Raw genomic sequence first — 14,519 nt, 5'->3', positions numbered from 1 at the left:
TGGTCTTGACACCTATTGTGTTGCCTTCTGAATTACCTTTATGATAAAATAACCACACAAGAGTATTTCTCGATCAATGACGATCGTTTTTCCCTTTTCCCATGATGTTCACATTTTGCACGCCTTTCGCCGTTTTCATCTGCAATACAATGCTGCTCCTAGTATGTTTCCTGTGAAGTCAATGTTATCAGAAAACAAGATTATCGGAAAATTTGCAAACCTTTTCACGGGCGTGATGTCACAATGGGACAATGATGAGTCATGTGACATCGTCGTACTCTTCCCAGAGTGCTTGTGCTTCTGAATTGTTGACTAAGCGGAGTGAAGACTGGGTTGTTTGCTGTTGCTCTTCCCACAGGCATTCAGGGAAGGAATTTGAAATTTGACTATGGTATTGGCTACTGGTACACAGTCTCCTGCCCTTTTTGAAAGGTACCATTGGATCTTTCACGTACGCCCATTGGAGGTGATGCCCGCAGATATGTTTCAGCAAATGTTTCATCGATTATTCACTCTGCCTACTGTCCATTGCATTTTTCCAGGTTTGAATTCATGCAAGTCTGGCCATCGCCAGTCGGGCTTCCATGTGCGCCTCGACTCGTATTCCTCGGAAAGGGATGGCGGGCCCGAGTCTCTAGTTACCCTTAGTCGATGCATAGCACACCAAAAGGCAACGCTTGCTTTGCAAATGGATACCATGTGAGATGCTCTGAGTCAGGGGTGCAAGGTGTAAAGCTTCCTGGTAATATATCTGAATGACTCTGCATTGACTACAAGTATACATCCCTATTTATAATGCATGAATTCATGTGTAATGGAACGCAAGGCCATCGGTGTCCATTTGGAGGTTAGCATCATTTGTGCCCAGATAAGCACAATCAAATGCCAACAACAGCAAAGTGTGCAGCAAGAAAGCATGATTAATTTGCGATACTTCCTGCTATTTCCTGCTAACCTCTTGATATTGTTACAGGTGGTTTCGAACTTCCTGGTTCTAAATTGTCAATGACATTATCACGGAATTCCTTCGTCCAATGTTAAATTCTCTCTGGCCATCTCTCGAGCTTTCAATACTGTCTGGCACTCAGCCTTGCTTTCCAAGTTGCCTGCTAATGTTATTTAGGGGCCCTCATTGAATGGCAATTCGATTTTCTTGGCCAGCAGAAACAATGGGTTGCTGTTGATGGTATTCGGTTGCATGATCTTCCTCTTGAGGCTAGTGGCCTACTCGAGGTAGGTTATATTTAACAAGGCAGACCTTGTTCTTGGGCTACATTGATGATCTTTTTACTTCCCTGGATAATCCTTTATATAAATTTGAAGATAATTCCACTCTGTTCAAAACAGTGCATCACTCTTCTGAAAAGCAAGCTGCTATGCAGATCTGGAAAAAGGAAGTCATTGGTCAGCTACCAGAAACATGTCTTTCAATGCAGGAAAATCTTCTGCGTCCCCTTTCCATGGATAGCCTATCAACTCCCTCTCTACTTTCTCAGACTAACCCATGGAAGAGGTGCACTTACTGAGCACCGAGCCCTCAGAATTCGTCGCATTCTGTCTTGGGCAGACTCCATCATCAACCTGCATTCTAAAGCATCGATGCCTCGGTGTTTTCCGCAGAGCTTAGTTGATTCTGAGCCATTCAGAGTTTAATACAGAATATAAATCCTTCATCCCAAACATCATCTAATATGGACTCCCACGTTGTGCTGGTTTGTGCAACTGATTCCCATCTTTCTCACCTGGAGACAATTAGGACCAAGGTTCTCCATGTTTTTGGCATCTCTAGGCAGGAGACCCAGTCTCAAGGTCTGCTTCTCGTCCACCACAGACAAGTTGTTGGGTAGACTCACAGTTTTCTATCATTTCACTTCTGGCTTCACTTTTGCCACCTTCTCATCCCTCTATCCTCCCCTGGCCTCCAAGATTGCACATGATCTTCCATAATCACACAGTTCGTTATCCTCTGCAGTTCTAACCTGAACACTCACTCCATTTCTTCACCCATCAATGTTTTTTTATCTGCAGAACCACTTCCCTTATCTGATGGGTGTGACTCACACTTCAATGCTTTAAAAGACTGATTGGGTTCAGGCGATTGGTGCCCTGTCTGAGACCATGCCTGTGGTGGCGATCTCCGCTTAGATAGCTAATGAGGGTAATCAGGCGCATGGCACCGATAAGCATGTCTCCCAACTGGTGTTCCACTTCAATACGGTAACGCGGCAAACAGGCCCGAAACCCTGTTCGGAGTGCTTGAATCAGTTGGCCAACATGACCCCTTTGACACAGTTCATAGGGATTCGGACCAAGAAATTGGGACGAGTTTGGCAAACACAACATTGATGACAATTGAGTGTGAATTGGACCTGATGCACAGAAAACCATCACCTCAAAGTAAAATGTCCTTTTTTGAGTGAGCGATTTGACACCAAATTTTAATTATTTGGGAATAATTGATGAGGCAATCAGAACAATGTGAACTGGGGGAGAGAGGGCAGAACGTATTGGACCAATGTCACTTCCATGTCGACATGGAAGTAGAGGGCTCAGCAGAGTCACTTTCCCCACCTGGTAGCACCATACCCCAAATAAACCCAGGGATCCCAGTACCTCCTAGTGAACCAACACCAGGAAGCAGCAGGCTGGTGTTTCAGCAGCAGCGGGATGCTAATGAGCAACTAATGGCCATGATCACACTGCTGATGGCAGATATGAGGACTGGCCAAGCCAAGCTGATGGATAATGGTGCAGGGCTGGTAGGTATAATTTAGGTTGGCAACGCTAAGCAGGAAAGGCTGGAGGCGAAAACGAACGGTGGAAAGCGAGTGTCTGGTGGCGTCCATATTAGAGATGTGAAACACTGAGCAAAAAAATGGCGGCCGCCCTGGCCAAGGTAGTACTGGGGTATTAGGGTCACATATAAATTAAAATGGGGAGTATGAGAAAAATGAACAGTGTCAGAGTGAGGGATAGAGAAAGTTAAAATGGAGATGGGGAAAATAAAACAGAAATAGTACTGAGAAGGAGATTCAAGGGAGTAGGAGAGGAGGCACAAGTATGTGTTGGGGCAGAGGGGTGTAAGATGTGTGCGACCCCACAGGTATAGGAATCTGTGCTGCGAGAGGCAGGAGTGTGAGGTAGAGCCAGGGATTAACGCACCAAGTAGGTACGTCGATGCATACAGCTATTCGCTTTGTAAAAATACATTTTAAAGCTTCATATTTATCATTCCCAGTAATATTTATTATTCCCCTGAATGTTGAACTCGTATGTGAGTGCAATTTTATGGCATTTTATTGTCTCTCTTGTATTTTTTGTAACTTTGTCTTTAATTGCATCCTTCCACAGTGTGTGAAATGAAGGTTGCTCTGAGGTCATGTGATGAATAGCACAGCAGAAGTGCCTTAGCATTTCCAAGGCGTGTCGATGAAACGAGCGACAGGAGAATCTTAAAAGGGAGTTGTGTGTGCTTCGTGCTGACATCACTGTCGGCAGAGATAAATGGGTTTGCTGAAACATCCCCAGAAGTCTGAAAGGTTTATTCTGCTTTGGAAAACAAGTAAGGATGCGAGCAATGAAATATTTATTTGGTTCCATGAACGAGAAGCTGAAACAATTTGCTGTGGAAATATGTATGGGTGGGTAGGGGGGTCTCAGAATGTAATATATAAATGTTGTACCGGAACTCTAAAATATATTTTCACTGTAAAGTTAGAGGGAAATTTCAGGAGAGATGAAATTTTTATTTCTCAAAATTCTAGTGCCACTAATTGTTGAATAAGCTTTTGTTCATTGTTACCGAACGATCGTGGATGTCACATGGTCAATGTCATTCGGTCATGAGAAAGTTTGTCTTGCTTCACCAACTGGATTGTTAGTTTGCAATTAGTGTCGTATTTTTACTTTGATTGGATGTAACATTTAGAACTAGAATGTCACTAGGTAGAGAGCATACTTACGCAAGCCAGAATAGTTTACGGTTTGGATCCCACTAATCACTAATCCCTAATTCACTAATCACTAATTACGATTAATTACGGATTAATTTACGGATACGGATTAATTTACGGATTAATCACTAATTCACTAATCACTAATCACTAACTAATCACTAATTACGGTTTGGATCCCAATAATCCCACTAAAGCCACATCACTGTTCATATCGGTAAATATGATTCCATAGTGTTGGGAAAAACTGGAAAATTGGAAAATTGGACAAAAAATTGGAAATTATTGAAAAATTGGGAAAAAAAATTGGAAAACCAATATAGCCTATTTTACTCTAGGGGGACCCACGATTACCCACCCAAAATTTCGTTACGATCGGTTCAGCCGTTTTTGCGGTACCTGGGAACAGACGGACGGACAGACAGACGGACAGACATTTGGTGAATTATAGTAAGATTTGGCCCCATCACTCAATGGTGAAGAATCACTTTAAAATTTCACCACAAATCGAATCGTTTGGGCCTTGTTACACACCCAACCTGTTCACCAAGTTTCGTCCGAATCTGTCCACAACTTTTTGTTCTAATATAAATATTGCAAATAGGACAAGCATCCATCATCGATAAAGCTAAATCTCTGAGACTTATATACTCGCACATCGTAGACGGGTCTGTGACCTCTCTGTCTTCTGCCACATATTTAGTCTAATGCCCTCTGCCCTTTATGTGTTGTGGCCCCCTCATCCCCCCCTCATCCCTACACCAATATCCCCAGCTTTTTCGAAGGTACAAAAGGTGTGCAAGTAATCCACCTCTAGTGAAACTCCCAATATAATAAAGTTATCATTAATAAAGCTATAATGGTATTGTTAGACTTTAACCTGTATAGATATAACATGAGAGTTTAAGATATTTCCAGGAACTTCCAGATATAGATTTATCCAGCAAGTATGAATAATTTGTAGAGGGAGGAACTTTCATGAATCTTCTCTCTCCGAGGATATATAAATGGGTAACAGAGTAGAGAACATCCGGCAAAAAGTTGCTTTGCTTTGTGCAGCATCAGCATTTTGAATTATTGCTTTTGTTTTGATTTTGGAATAAAGTCGAGTTTGGAATTCACCCACCTGTTGGTTTCGGATTAAACGAGTAGGGAACCTTCGGGTTTTGTGTCAGTATGCTTCCGGACTTATCAGTATTATTTATATTCTGTTGTACTTGCTCTTCCACGAGCCTCGACTTTGTAGCCATACCAAGAATGACCGCAAAGTACTTACTTACTTACTGTCTTCTACCGACTCCTCTCCGGCCTTACTCCCCCAGCTCTGTCTGTGCTCTGTCCCCCAAATATTCCTACAGCTACAGGTCGCACAAGATCTGCCAGCAACCCTCCTATGGTGAAACTGCCAAAATCAAGACTCTCTGCTCACCTTCACTCTTTCATTCCTCTTTTCTCCCACCTCTGAAACAAACTCCCTCACTCTCTTCAATCCCACTTCTCCCTCCAGATCTTTAAAACAGATGTTCACCACCATCTCTTATCTTCCCCCATCCAAAACCTTGATATTTTCTACCCCCGCTAATTCACCCCAGATCCACCTTTTTGAAATACCGACTTCTTTCCTGGAAGTTCTAGCAGTGTCCATGTGTTGTTGTTTTTACCCCTCCCACCCCCACCCCCTTTCCCATGCCTCCTCCCCCCAAGCCCTCTCCCTCCCACAGATCTCCCGATGTCCCTGCTCTCTGTCTTGTCTCCCGCTCCCTTTATCATGTGTTTTATGTGTCAGTTTGTCTTTTAGTGATTAATGTTAGCTCTTACACGAGCCTAGACCTTGTATACAAAAATATATATATATATGGTGACAACATGCGACAAAAATCCGGTAACGGCCGATTGGAAAACATACATTTAAAATACTCTTAAATGATGATAGCACGATTGGAAAACACACATTTAATACGGTATTAAAAGATTAACTCGACACCTCTCATCCATGTCAGCCTCCCCACGGTTATATCAGAACGAGCTGATTCATCACACAGTCAGATTGTTTAACCCCGATATGGGGCCGTTCAAATGTATGCAACGTTATATTTTTTAGGGAGATGCGTTCCATGCATGCTGACAGGCTTGATTAAACCTTACTAATAAATTTATTCGACATTGATTATATTTTTCGGGGTACCTCATTGTGAGTAACATTCGACCCAAATGAAACCAATGGAAATGTGACGCAACAAACCCAGGCAGAATATAATCAGCAGAGGCATACAGGCCTGATGTCTTTCGGCCCACCAGAAAACCAATTTGGCAGCCATATTATTTCGTCTGGATGCCATGGCAATGGTGGGTGGAGTCAGCCACAAATATGGGTTGTGTCCAACAGTTGCCTGACCAATGGGTCCACACTTCAGAAATCGACCCCCAACAAGAACCACAACAACCACCACAGCAGAGCTCTTGGAGACTTGTGACACATAGCAGGTAAAAAGATGGACAAATCAACATCATGGTATATGAGATTTGAACCTGGGATTTGAGAATCATGAGGCAAAGTGCTCAGATGGGAATATCAAACAGAACAAGCATTACGCTCAGGTCCCCCGTCGGTGAAGTGATGTGAGTTGATAAAGTAGAAGACGCAAGGCGGCCATCTTGGATTTTTACGTGGCGACCCAATTTTCAACAGCCTTCTCCCTTATGTGTAGATACACCCACACACCAGATTAGAAGTTAGTAGTTCGTTTATTTTTCAAGATATTTCGCTCACAAGGTTCAGACATATACATGGTGGCGGCCATCTTGGATTTTGACGTGGCGACACAATTTTCAAAACCATTTTTCCTTATGCCTAGATACACCCACACACCAGATTAGAAGTTGGTACTTCGCTTATTTTTCAAGATATTCTGCTCACAAGGTTCAGACATACATGGCAGCGGCCATCTTGGATTTTGACGTGGCGACCCAATTTTCAATAGCGTTCTTCCTTATGCCTAGATACACCCACACACCAGATTAGAAGTTAGTGGTTCGTTTATTTTTCAAGATATTTCGCTCACAAGGTTCAGACATATATATGGTTGCGGCCATCTTGGATTTTGACGTGGCGACCCAATTTTCAATAGCGTTCTTCCTTCTGGCGAGATAAACCCACACACCAGATTTGAAGTTGGTACTTCGCTTATTTTTCAAGATATTCCGCTCACAAGGTTCAGACATACATGGCGTCAGACATACATGTCGGCGGTCATCTTGGATTTTGACGTGGGTTGCACCCACACACCAAATTAGAATTCGGTCCTTCGCTTACGCACGCACGCACGCACGCACGCACACACGGACGGAGGGGAAAACCATAGTCCCCCTTTCGCTCCGCGGTGCGACAGGGGACAACAAACTGCTTCGCTAGGAATGTTAGCCTTGTGTATTGCGGACACGTGCTATTCATGGCAAAACACAGACCAACAGAGATAGTTGTTGGAGACATATTTATATACCCACACAAGCATCATTGAGTCACAGAAAACATGCTGTAAGACTCGATCTGAAGGCCTAGCACTTTTCTGTTATCTGTTAACACCTCTTAAATGTCATCACTTTTTTATGGCTCAGTTCACACCGCAAGTCCTGAAGGCAATTTTTTCATGTCCAGTGGCTGAAGCATCTGTGCACGTTTTATTTCAAGACACTTTGTCCAAAGCCGACACATAACCACAAATCTGCATGCTGCTTGACATTATGTTACACTTTCTAATTGTTTGCAAAGATGCAAATGGAGAAGAGCATTCAAAGGATGGATGAACAATGGGCAATGAAAATGGCGTGCACTGATGGGGGAAGCAGCAAAGCCGGGTTCTTTCTGCGCAATTATTTTACGGAAAAATTCCAACTGAAACAAACTGAAATCAGATTTTGAATATTCATTTCCTTGCTTTTCTCTCCATCCACATATTTTCCCGTCTTTCGAAGGCAACCGATATGCATGGTGTGGTTTTCACAAGCTGTAGGCCTGGCTTGTTGCCTTTTCACCTACGCAACATCTAAATGGAGCATGTAGTGATATAAATCAATCCAAAACATTCCACTGTCTGCCCAACAGAAATTAAGAGGCAGACGGATCAATTCTTTATTCTTTTCCAAGACCTTGAACGAGCATGATATGCTCTGGTTAGTATTAATCAATAAAGTGGGAACAGGACAACTTTACAAGGCCTCTGTGCCAGCATTACAATTCCATCCAAAACAATTTTATGTTCAAAAGTATCGATTGCTCCTTGATCCCACCACAAAAGTTCAACTGCACTTACCAATACTCACAGCAGACACTTCTAATGCCATACCGACGAAGCCTCCATGAATTATAAGCAGCTATTATTGGCCCTTGTTTTAAAAGGGGCGAAAGGGAGAGTAGAAGAGCTAAAAAAAAAATTGGGGTGTGGGGGCTGGAAATTGAACCTGAGGCAGATTTTCCAAGCTTTTCTTAGCATATGATGCATGGAGATGATAGTCCATAGTCTGCCCAAAGAAAAGGGGAAAAGCAGGATGTATCAAAATATATGGCTCTTCGTGCTACCATTGATGCCCTATCTGACGGTCACTAATTTTCATGGCCGGACTTCTCTGATCCACATTCCATATGCTCCCAGCAGCTGCCAGAAAAATGCATTGGCAACATGGCCACCGTGGCACATGTTCCCAGCCCTTGGTTCAGGGCTATCAGACCTGGCCCTGCTTTGCAGCAGTTTCTGTGCACCTGCAATGTATGCACAATAGCTGCTTTTTTCATCAGTGCCATCTAGCAAGCACTCACTAAAATTGAGTCCCCTGTATACTCCACAGCCACCTGTCAAGTGCTCCTATTCAGTTGAATGCTCTTAAATAGAGGAGCACATTGTGCTTCACTCTCAAACTGTGTGGCTAGCTGCTTGACACACGCTCCCCAATTGACAGAGCTTCGGTTCTAGCCTCATCCTTTCATTCCTGCCGATCCATTTCAGGACCAGACCCTATATCTCCGAAGTTCAGCTCCTTTTATATTCTCACTAGCCACATGGGGTCTCCTGATGTATCCCTAACTCCATTGATGACTCATCTTATGCGATTCACAAGCTCCATGATCTTCCATCCCATGACTCTCAAAGCAACCTCTCAGCAGGGGTTATTTCCATTGGGTATTTCCCTTTGTTTTCTAACCTTACGATGACTCACCCTACTCATCCCGAGCTCTCCCAAAGCGTAATTTAAGGAGCCCCAGGATCTAGGCCTCCAATAGCCACAGGTGTTTTTCTATTCCTAAGTGAGTGCATCATTCTCACCTGTGTTTGTGCTTCATGCACATGCAGCACTACACTCTACTCTCCTGGTCATTTTCAATGTGAGTTTATGAAGGACTATTTGCATTTTGGAAGGCAACACGTCATTGCAATAAGGGATGTATAACAAATTTGTGAACTATCATGAGCCAGGAAGCAATATGGCCCCAGTAGTCCTACGTATACGATTTCATAGAGATCCAATCGGAAGAAGAGCTAAGCAATTAGACTGTTAACAATCATTAAATTTACACAGAAGCAGTGGTCAGCATTTTATATGAGGAAATTATCAGATCAATGACCCCAGAGCCAGAACATTTAATCAAAAACTATATGGTATTCATATAATACTTACCCAGCACAGTCGACTTGGTGCAAGCCAACTTTTCTGTTTTTAAGGGTTGTTTTCTTTTATCCAATACCAGCACTCGGCGTTGCCGGGCGGGGGAGGGGGGGAAGGGAAAGGGAGGGGGGAAGGGTGGGAGGGGGGGAAGGGGAGGGAGGGGAGGGGAGAGGGGGGAAGGGGAGGGTAGAGGGGGAAGGAGAGTGGAGGGGGGAAGGAGGAGGGTGGGGGCAAGGGGAGTGGAGGGGGGAAGGGGGAGGAAGGAGGGGAAAGGGAGTGGGGGGTATGGGCGAGGGGAGGAAGGGGCGAGGGGAGGAAGGGGAGGGGAGGAAGGGGCAGGGAGGGGGGAAGAAGGGGGAATGGGACGTTGGGAGGCAGGAGAGGAAGGGGGTTCATATATATGCTGGTGGGTGAATGTGGCATTCATCACGTTTCTGAGTTAAGTGTGATGCCAATCAGGAAGAAGAAGAGGCCGTACTACCAACTTTGTACCCTTCCGGAATTGTTTGATTAAATTGTATTCAAATGTCTGGTGATCGTTTTGTATTTATTTATGCGAATGTGTACTTGTATATAACTGTCATTAATTAAAAAAGGCTTAGGCACTATCGAGCGATTTTTTTTTTTTTTTTAACTCTAAAAAAACGATCTTTTTTTTCTTTTTCTTTTTTGCCTACAACACTCCCAGGCACTCACTGATGAACCTCTGAAAGTTTGACAAAGATCTGTTGAGCCATCTCTGAGAAACATGGCAACACACAGACACAGACAGACAGGCAGACAGACCAACATCTCTCTTATATAGTAGATAGCTGCCAGACCATGTGACCGATGATGTAATAGATTTATGTTCTCCAATATAATTGTTGCAGAAATCATGCTCAAGAAATTTCAAAACTGATCGTACTAAGCGTTGTATATGTCGAATTATGACATCATAATGAAGGCAGCAATGACGTCATCATTGACTAAGCAAATGACGTCATCATGGAACCCCATGCAGAGTTCCCCATGCAGAGCTACATTTCGATTTTTTTCATTGAGCAGTTTCGGAGATATAGAGATCCAAAGTTTTTCGGTTTTTCCAAGATGATGCCTATACAATGTGACCTATGACATCTTACTAACAATTATACATGAGTAGACACATTCTATGGTCAAATTTTTGTGTCATTCGCACCAACAGTTACTGAGAAAATGAAACATCCAGTGGATCAGGAGTGCATACAAGTCAAACAAAGAAACAGACAGACAGACAAACAGTCACTTCTCGAAATATAGTGTGATGATCGAAAACATTATAAAATCCCACTATTTTAATAAAGCACAACATTATTTGTAGAGGGATAAATTATAAATCAAAGGAGATAGTTTTAACACTGTACAGTCGTGGCCAAAAATATTGGCACCCTTGCACTTTCTTCAAATAATGCACCATTTCTTCCAGAAAATTGTTGAGCTAAAAAACCTTTTGGTATCCACATTTGTATTTCTTTGGTTTGCAGTGGAAAAACCCCCCCCAAAAAAGCTGAAAAATTACAAAATCTTAGCTTATTCCACACAGAAATCCTAAAATGGCCCAGACAATATTATTGGCACCTTTTAGAAGTTGTTAGAGATAATTAGATTTCAAGCAGGTGATTCTCCTTTACTTTGGAATTGAACTCATCTATGGTGAGATGCAGGTGCCTGCAATATAAAAAAAATCACTCATTAAACCAGTTTGAATAGAGAAAAGGAGTAACTCTGTTGTTTTGTGTCGCTGTGTGTACTGCAATGAGCATGGAGAAAAGAAAGAAAACCAGATAATTGTCTGAGGAGGTCAGACACAAGATTGTAGCCAAGCATGGACAATCTCAAAGCTAGAAGTCCATCTCCAGAGACCTTGATGTTCCCGTGTCCACTGTATGCAATGTTATCAGGAAGTTTAAGGCCCATGGCATTGTAGCCAACCTCCCTGGACGTGGCCTCAAGAGAAAACTTGATCAAAGATTGCAGCAAAGGATTGTTTGAATGGTGGATAAAGCACCTCGATCAACTGCCAAACTGATTCAAGCTGACCTTCAGACACAAGGTATGACAGTTTCAACTCGTGCCATCTGTCGCCAACTCAATGAAAGGGGGTTCTATGGTAGGAGACCCAGGAGGACCCCACTGCTGTGAGAGAGACCAAAAACACACCTGAACAAACCAAACTCCTTCTGAGAGAATGTCCTGTTTACAGATGAGACCAAATTAGAGGTTTTTGGTAAAGCACATCATCTCTATGTTTACAGAAAATAAAATGAAGCCTTCAAAGAAAAGAACACCTTCCCGACAGTCAAACATGGAGGAGGTTCAGTGATGTTTTAGGGTTGCTGTGCTGCCTCTGGCACTGGGTGCCTTGGATGTGTGCATGGTATCATGAAATCAGGAGACTAAGAAGGCATTTTGGAGCGCAATGTTCAACCCAGTGTCAGAAAGTTGGGTCTCCGTCGAAAGTCATGTCTTGCAGCAGGACAATGACCCCAAACACACTTCACAAAGCACCCAGGATTGGTTCAAAACAAAACGTGGACTGTTCTGAAGTGTCCAGCCATGAGTCCAGATCTAAATCCCATTGAACTGAGTGGGGAGATCTGAAAACAGCAGTTGGGAGAAGGCACCCTTCAAATCTGGGAGAACTGGAGCAGTTTGCACAAGAAGAGTGGGACAAACTGCCAGTAGAGAGGTTGAGGAAGCTCCTTCATGGCTATAGGAAGCGCTTGATTGCAGTTATTTTGTCCAAAGACTGTGTGTGCTCCCAAATATGAAATATGGGGTGTCAATAATTTTGTCAATGCCATTTCTTTTTATTTTCTGACTTAAAAGGATATATTACGTTCTGAATAAAAAACAAAGGTTCTGTAATATTAACAGTGAAATAAAGAATTGTGGAGACCAAACATTTTTGTCAATTTCAACTAATTTTTGGAGAAAATTGTGTTATTTGAAAAAAGTGCAAGGGTGCCAATATTTTTGGCCAAGACTGTGCATGAATTGAGTGAGGCCTGAACTAGAATATTCTGTACAGTTTTGGTCACCACATCCGAGAAAGGATATAACTACACGAGAGAAGGTTCAGCGTTGAGTGACAGGATTGATCCGGTTGAGCGATCCGGAGCTATCCAGACTAAGCTATGAGGATCGGCTGAAGGATAAGGGACTTTATAGATTAGAGAGGAGACACTTGCGAGGGGATTTGATTGAGATATTTAGGATAATGAAGGATTTAAACATTGTAAGCGTCACAGAGTTTTTCAGCAAAATGGACAGTAACAGGACCAGGAATCACAGTGAGAGTAAAGAAAAGGAGAGGAAGGACAATATTAAGGCATTGAAGGGAAGTTAAGGTGGAATGATCTCCCTGCAAGGATGGTGGCAGCAAAAACAGCACATAGACTACAACTGGAATTTGCGAGTACCGAGAAGCAATGGGCAAAATTGGAGGCTTGGGTATGGGTGGGTGATTGTGTATTCGTATGGTGAATGTGATCTCTGTGAGGGGGTCGAGTTGAAGGTTAATGTGCTGGCAGTGTTTGTTCATTTGTCACTATAAGTTTGTTTTTCAATCAAAATAATAATTTCGTTTTATGTGTATCATCCCGGCGAGGTCACAATGACTCACAAATAACTTAAATGCAGGAGGAGGCCATCAGGCTCCTCAAGACTCCACAAATGTCCTTGTACCTGCTTGCGTGTTATCCTCGTCCCCCTCGCCCCATTCCCTCAGGAGTTGATAAACCAATATATTGGTTTGATATGATGTTTATGCAGTGCAGCCTCCTCCTGTCTAAAAGTTCCTTGTATTACATACGAGCAAATACCACCCGTCGCTTTGTTGATGGGAATATGTAGCTACTTATGACACGTGGGAAGAGAGAAAGAGGGAGGAAAGAAAGATTTTGGTAGAGGGAGGTGGGTGTGAGGGAGGGGAGAGAGAGGAGGGGGTGGGGAGCAAGGATGGTGGGAGAGCGAGAAGGTGGGGATAGGAAATGGGGAAGCTAGGAAAGGGCAGCAAGGAGGGAGGGGGAAAGGGGGGAGAGCAAGGAATGGGGAAGAGAGAGGGAGGGGGAGAGCATGGAAGGAGGGGAGAGTGACGCCTCACCCCACGTAGTGATACACTCTGGGAGGGAATGGTGCGAGGAGGAAGGTTGGAGCGAGGGAAAGAGAGAGGGAGGGGGAGAGACAGAAAGGGAGGAGAGCGAGGAAGGGAGAGAGAATGAGGGAGGTGGGGAAAATGAGGAAGTGGGGGAGGGAGAGGATGGCGGGAGAGTGAGGCCTCACCACACGTCGATATACACTCCAGGAAGGAGGAGGTATGAGTAGGGCCGCCGAAAGGGGAGGGAAGTGGGGGGGGGGGGGGGGAGTGACCACCATGGGGCCCAGACCTAATAGGGGCCCGTAATTATTCTTTCAATTTTATATTTCATTATGGGAGTATCGTTCTAAATATAATTACATTACCATGGGGAGTGTTATGCCATTGCCACCCTCTCAGGTAGAATAAACTACTGTGGGAAGAATTTATATAATGATAATCACGTGACGTAATGACGTAAATGAACACAGGAGTGTTGGCCAATGACCAAACGCCATCCAGATGAAATGGGTTGAGAAACGAATCCGCATCTACACTATAAAAGCCATGGGTGTGTGTGTGTGTGTGTGTGTGTGTGTGTGTGTGTGTGTGTGTGTGTGTGTGTGTGTGTGTGTGTGTGTGTGACGTATGCTTTTTGTGAGTTATATTGGAGCTTTCTGATGTGGATGTGATACACCAAAATGATTGTCATGATCTCCTGAGTTGATTAAGCTAATTTGGTACAATAAATGTGGAAGAATTCCTGTGTTTTAAAAACGCACCATGTTAAAATGTATAGAGCAGCTGAA

This window comes from Myxine glutinosa, chromosome 10 (genome assembly GCF_964187855.1).
Source record: "Myxine glutinosa chromosome 10, kmMyxGlut1.1, whole genome shotgun sequence".
NCBI lineage: Eukaryota > Metazoa > Chordata > Myxini > Myxiniformes > Myxinidae > Myxine > Myxine glutinosa.
The sequence above is the reverse complement of the archived record's forward strand: the minus strand, read 5'-3'. Positions refer to the sequence as shown.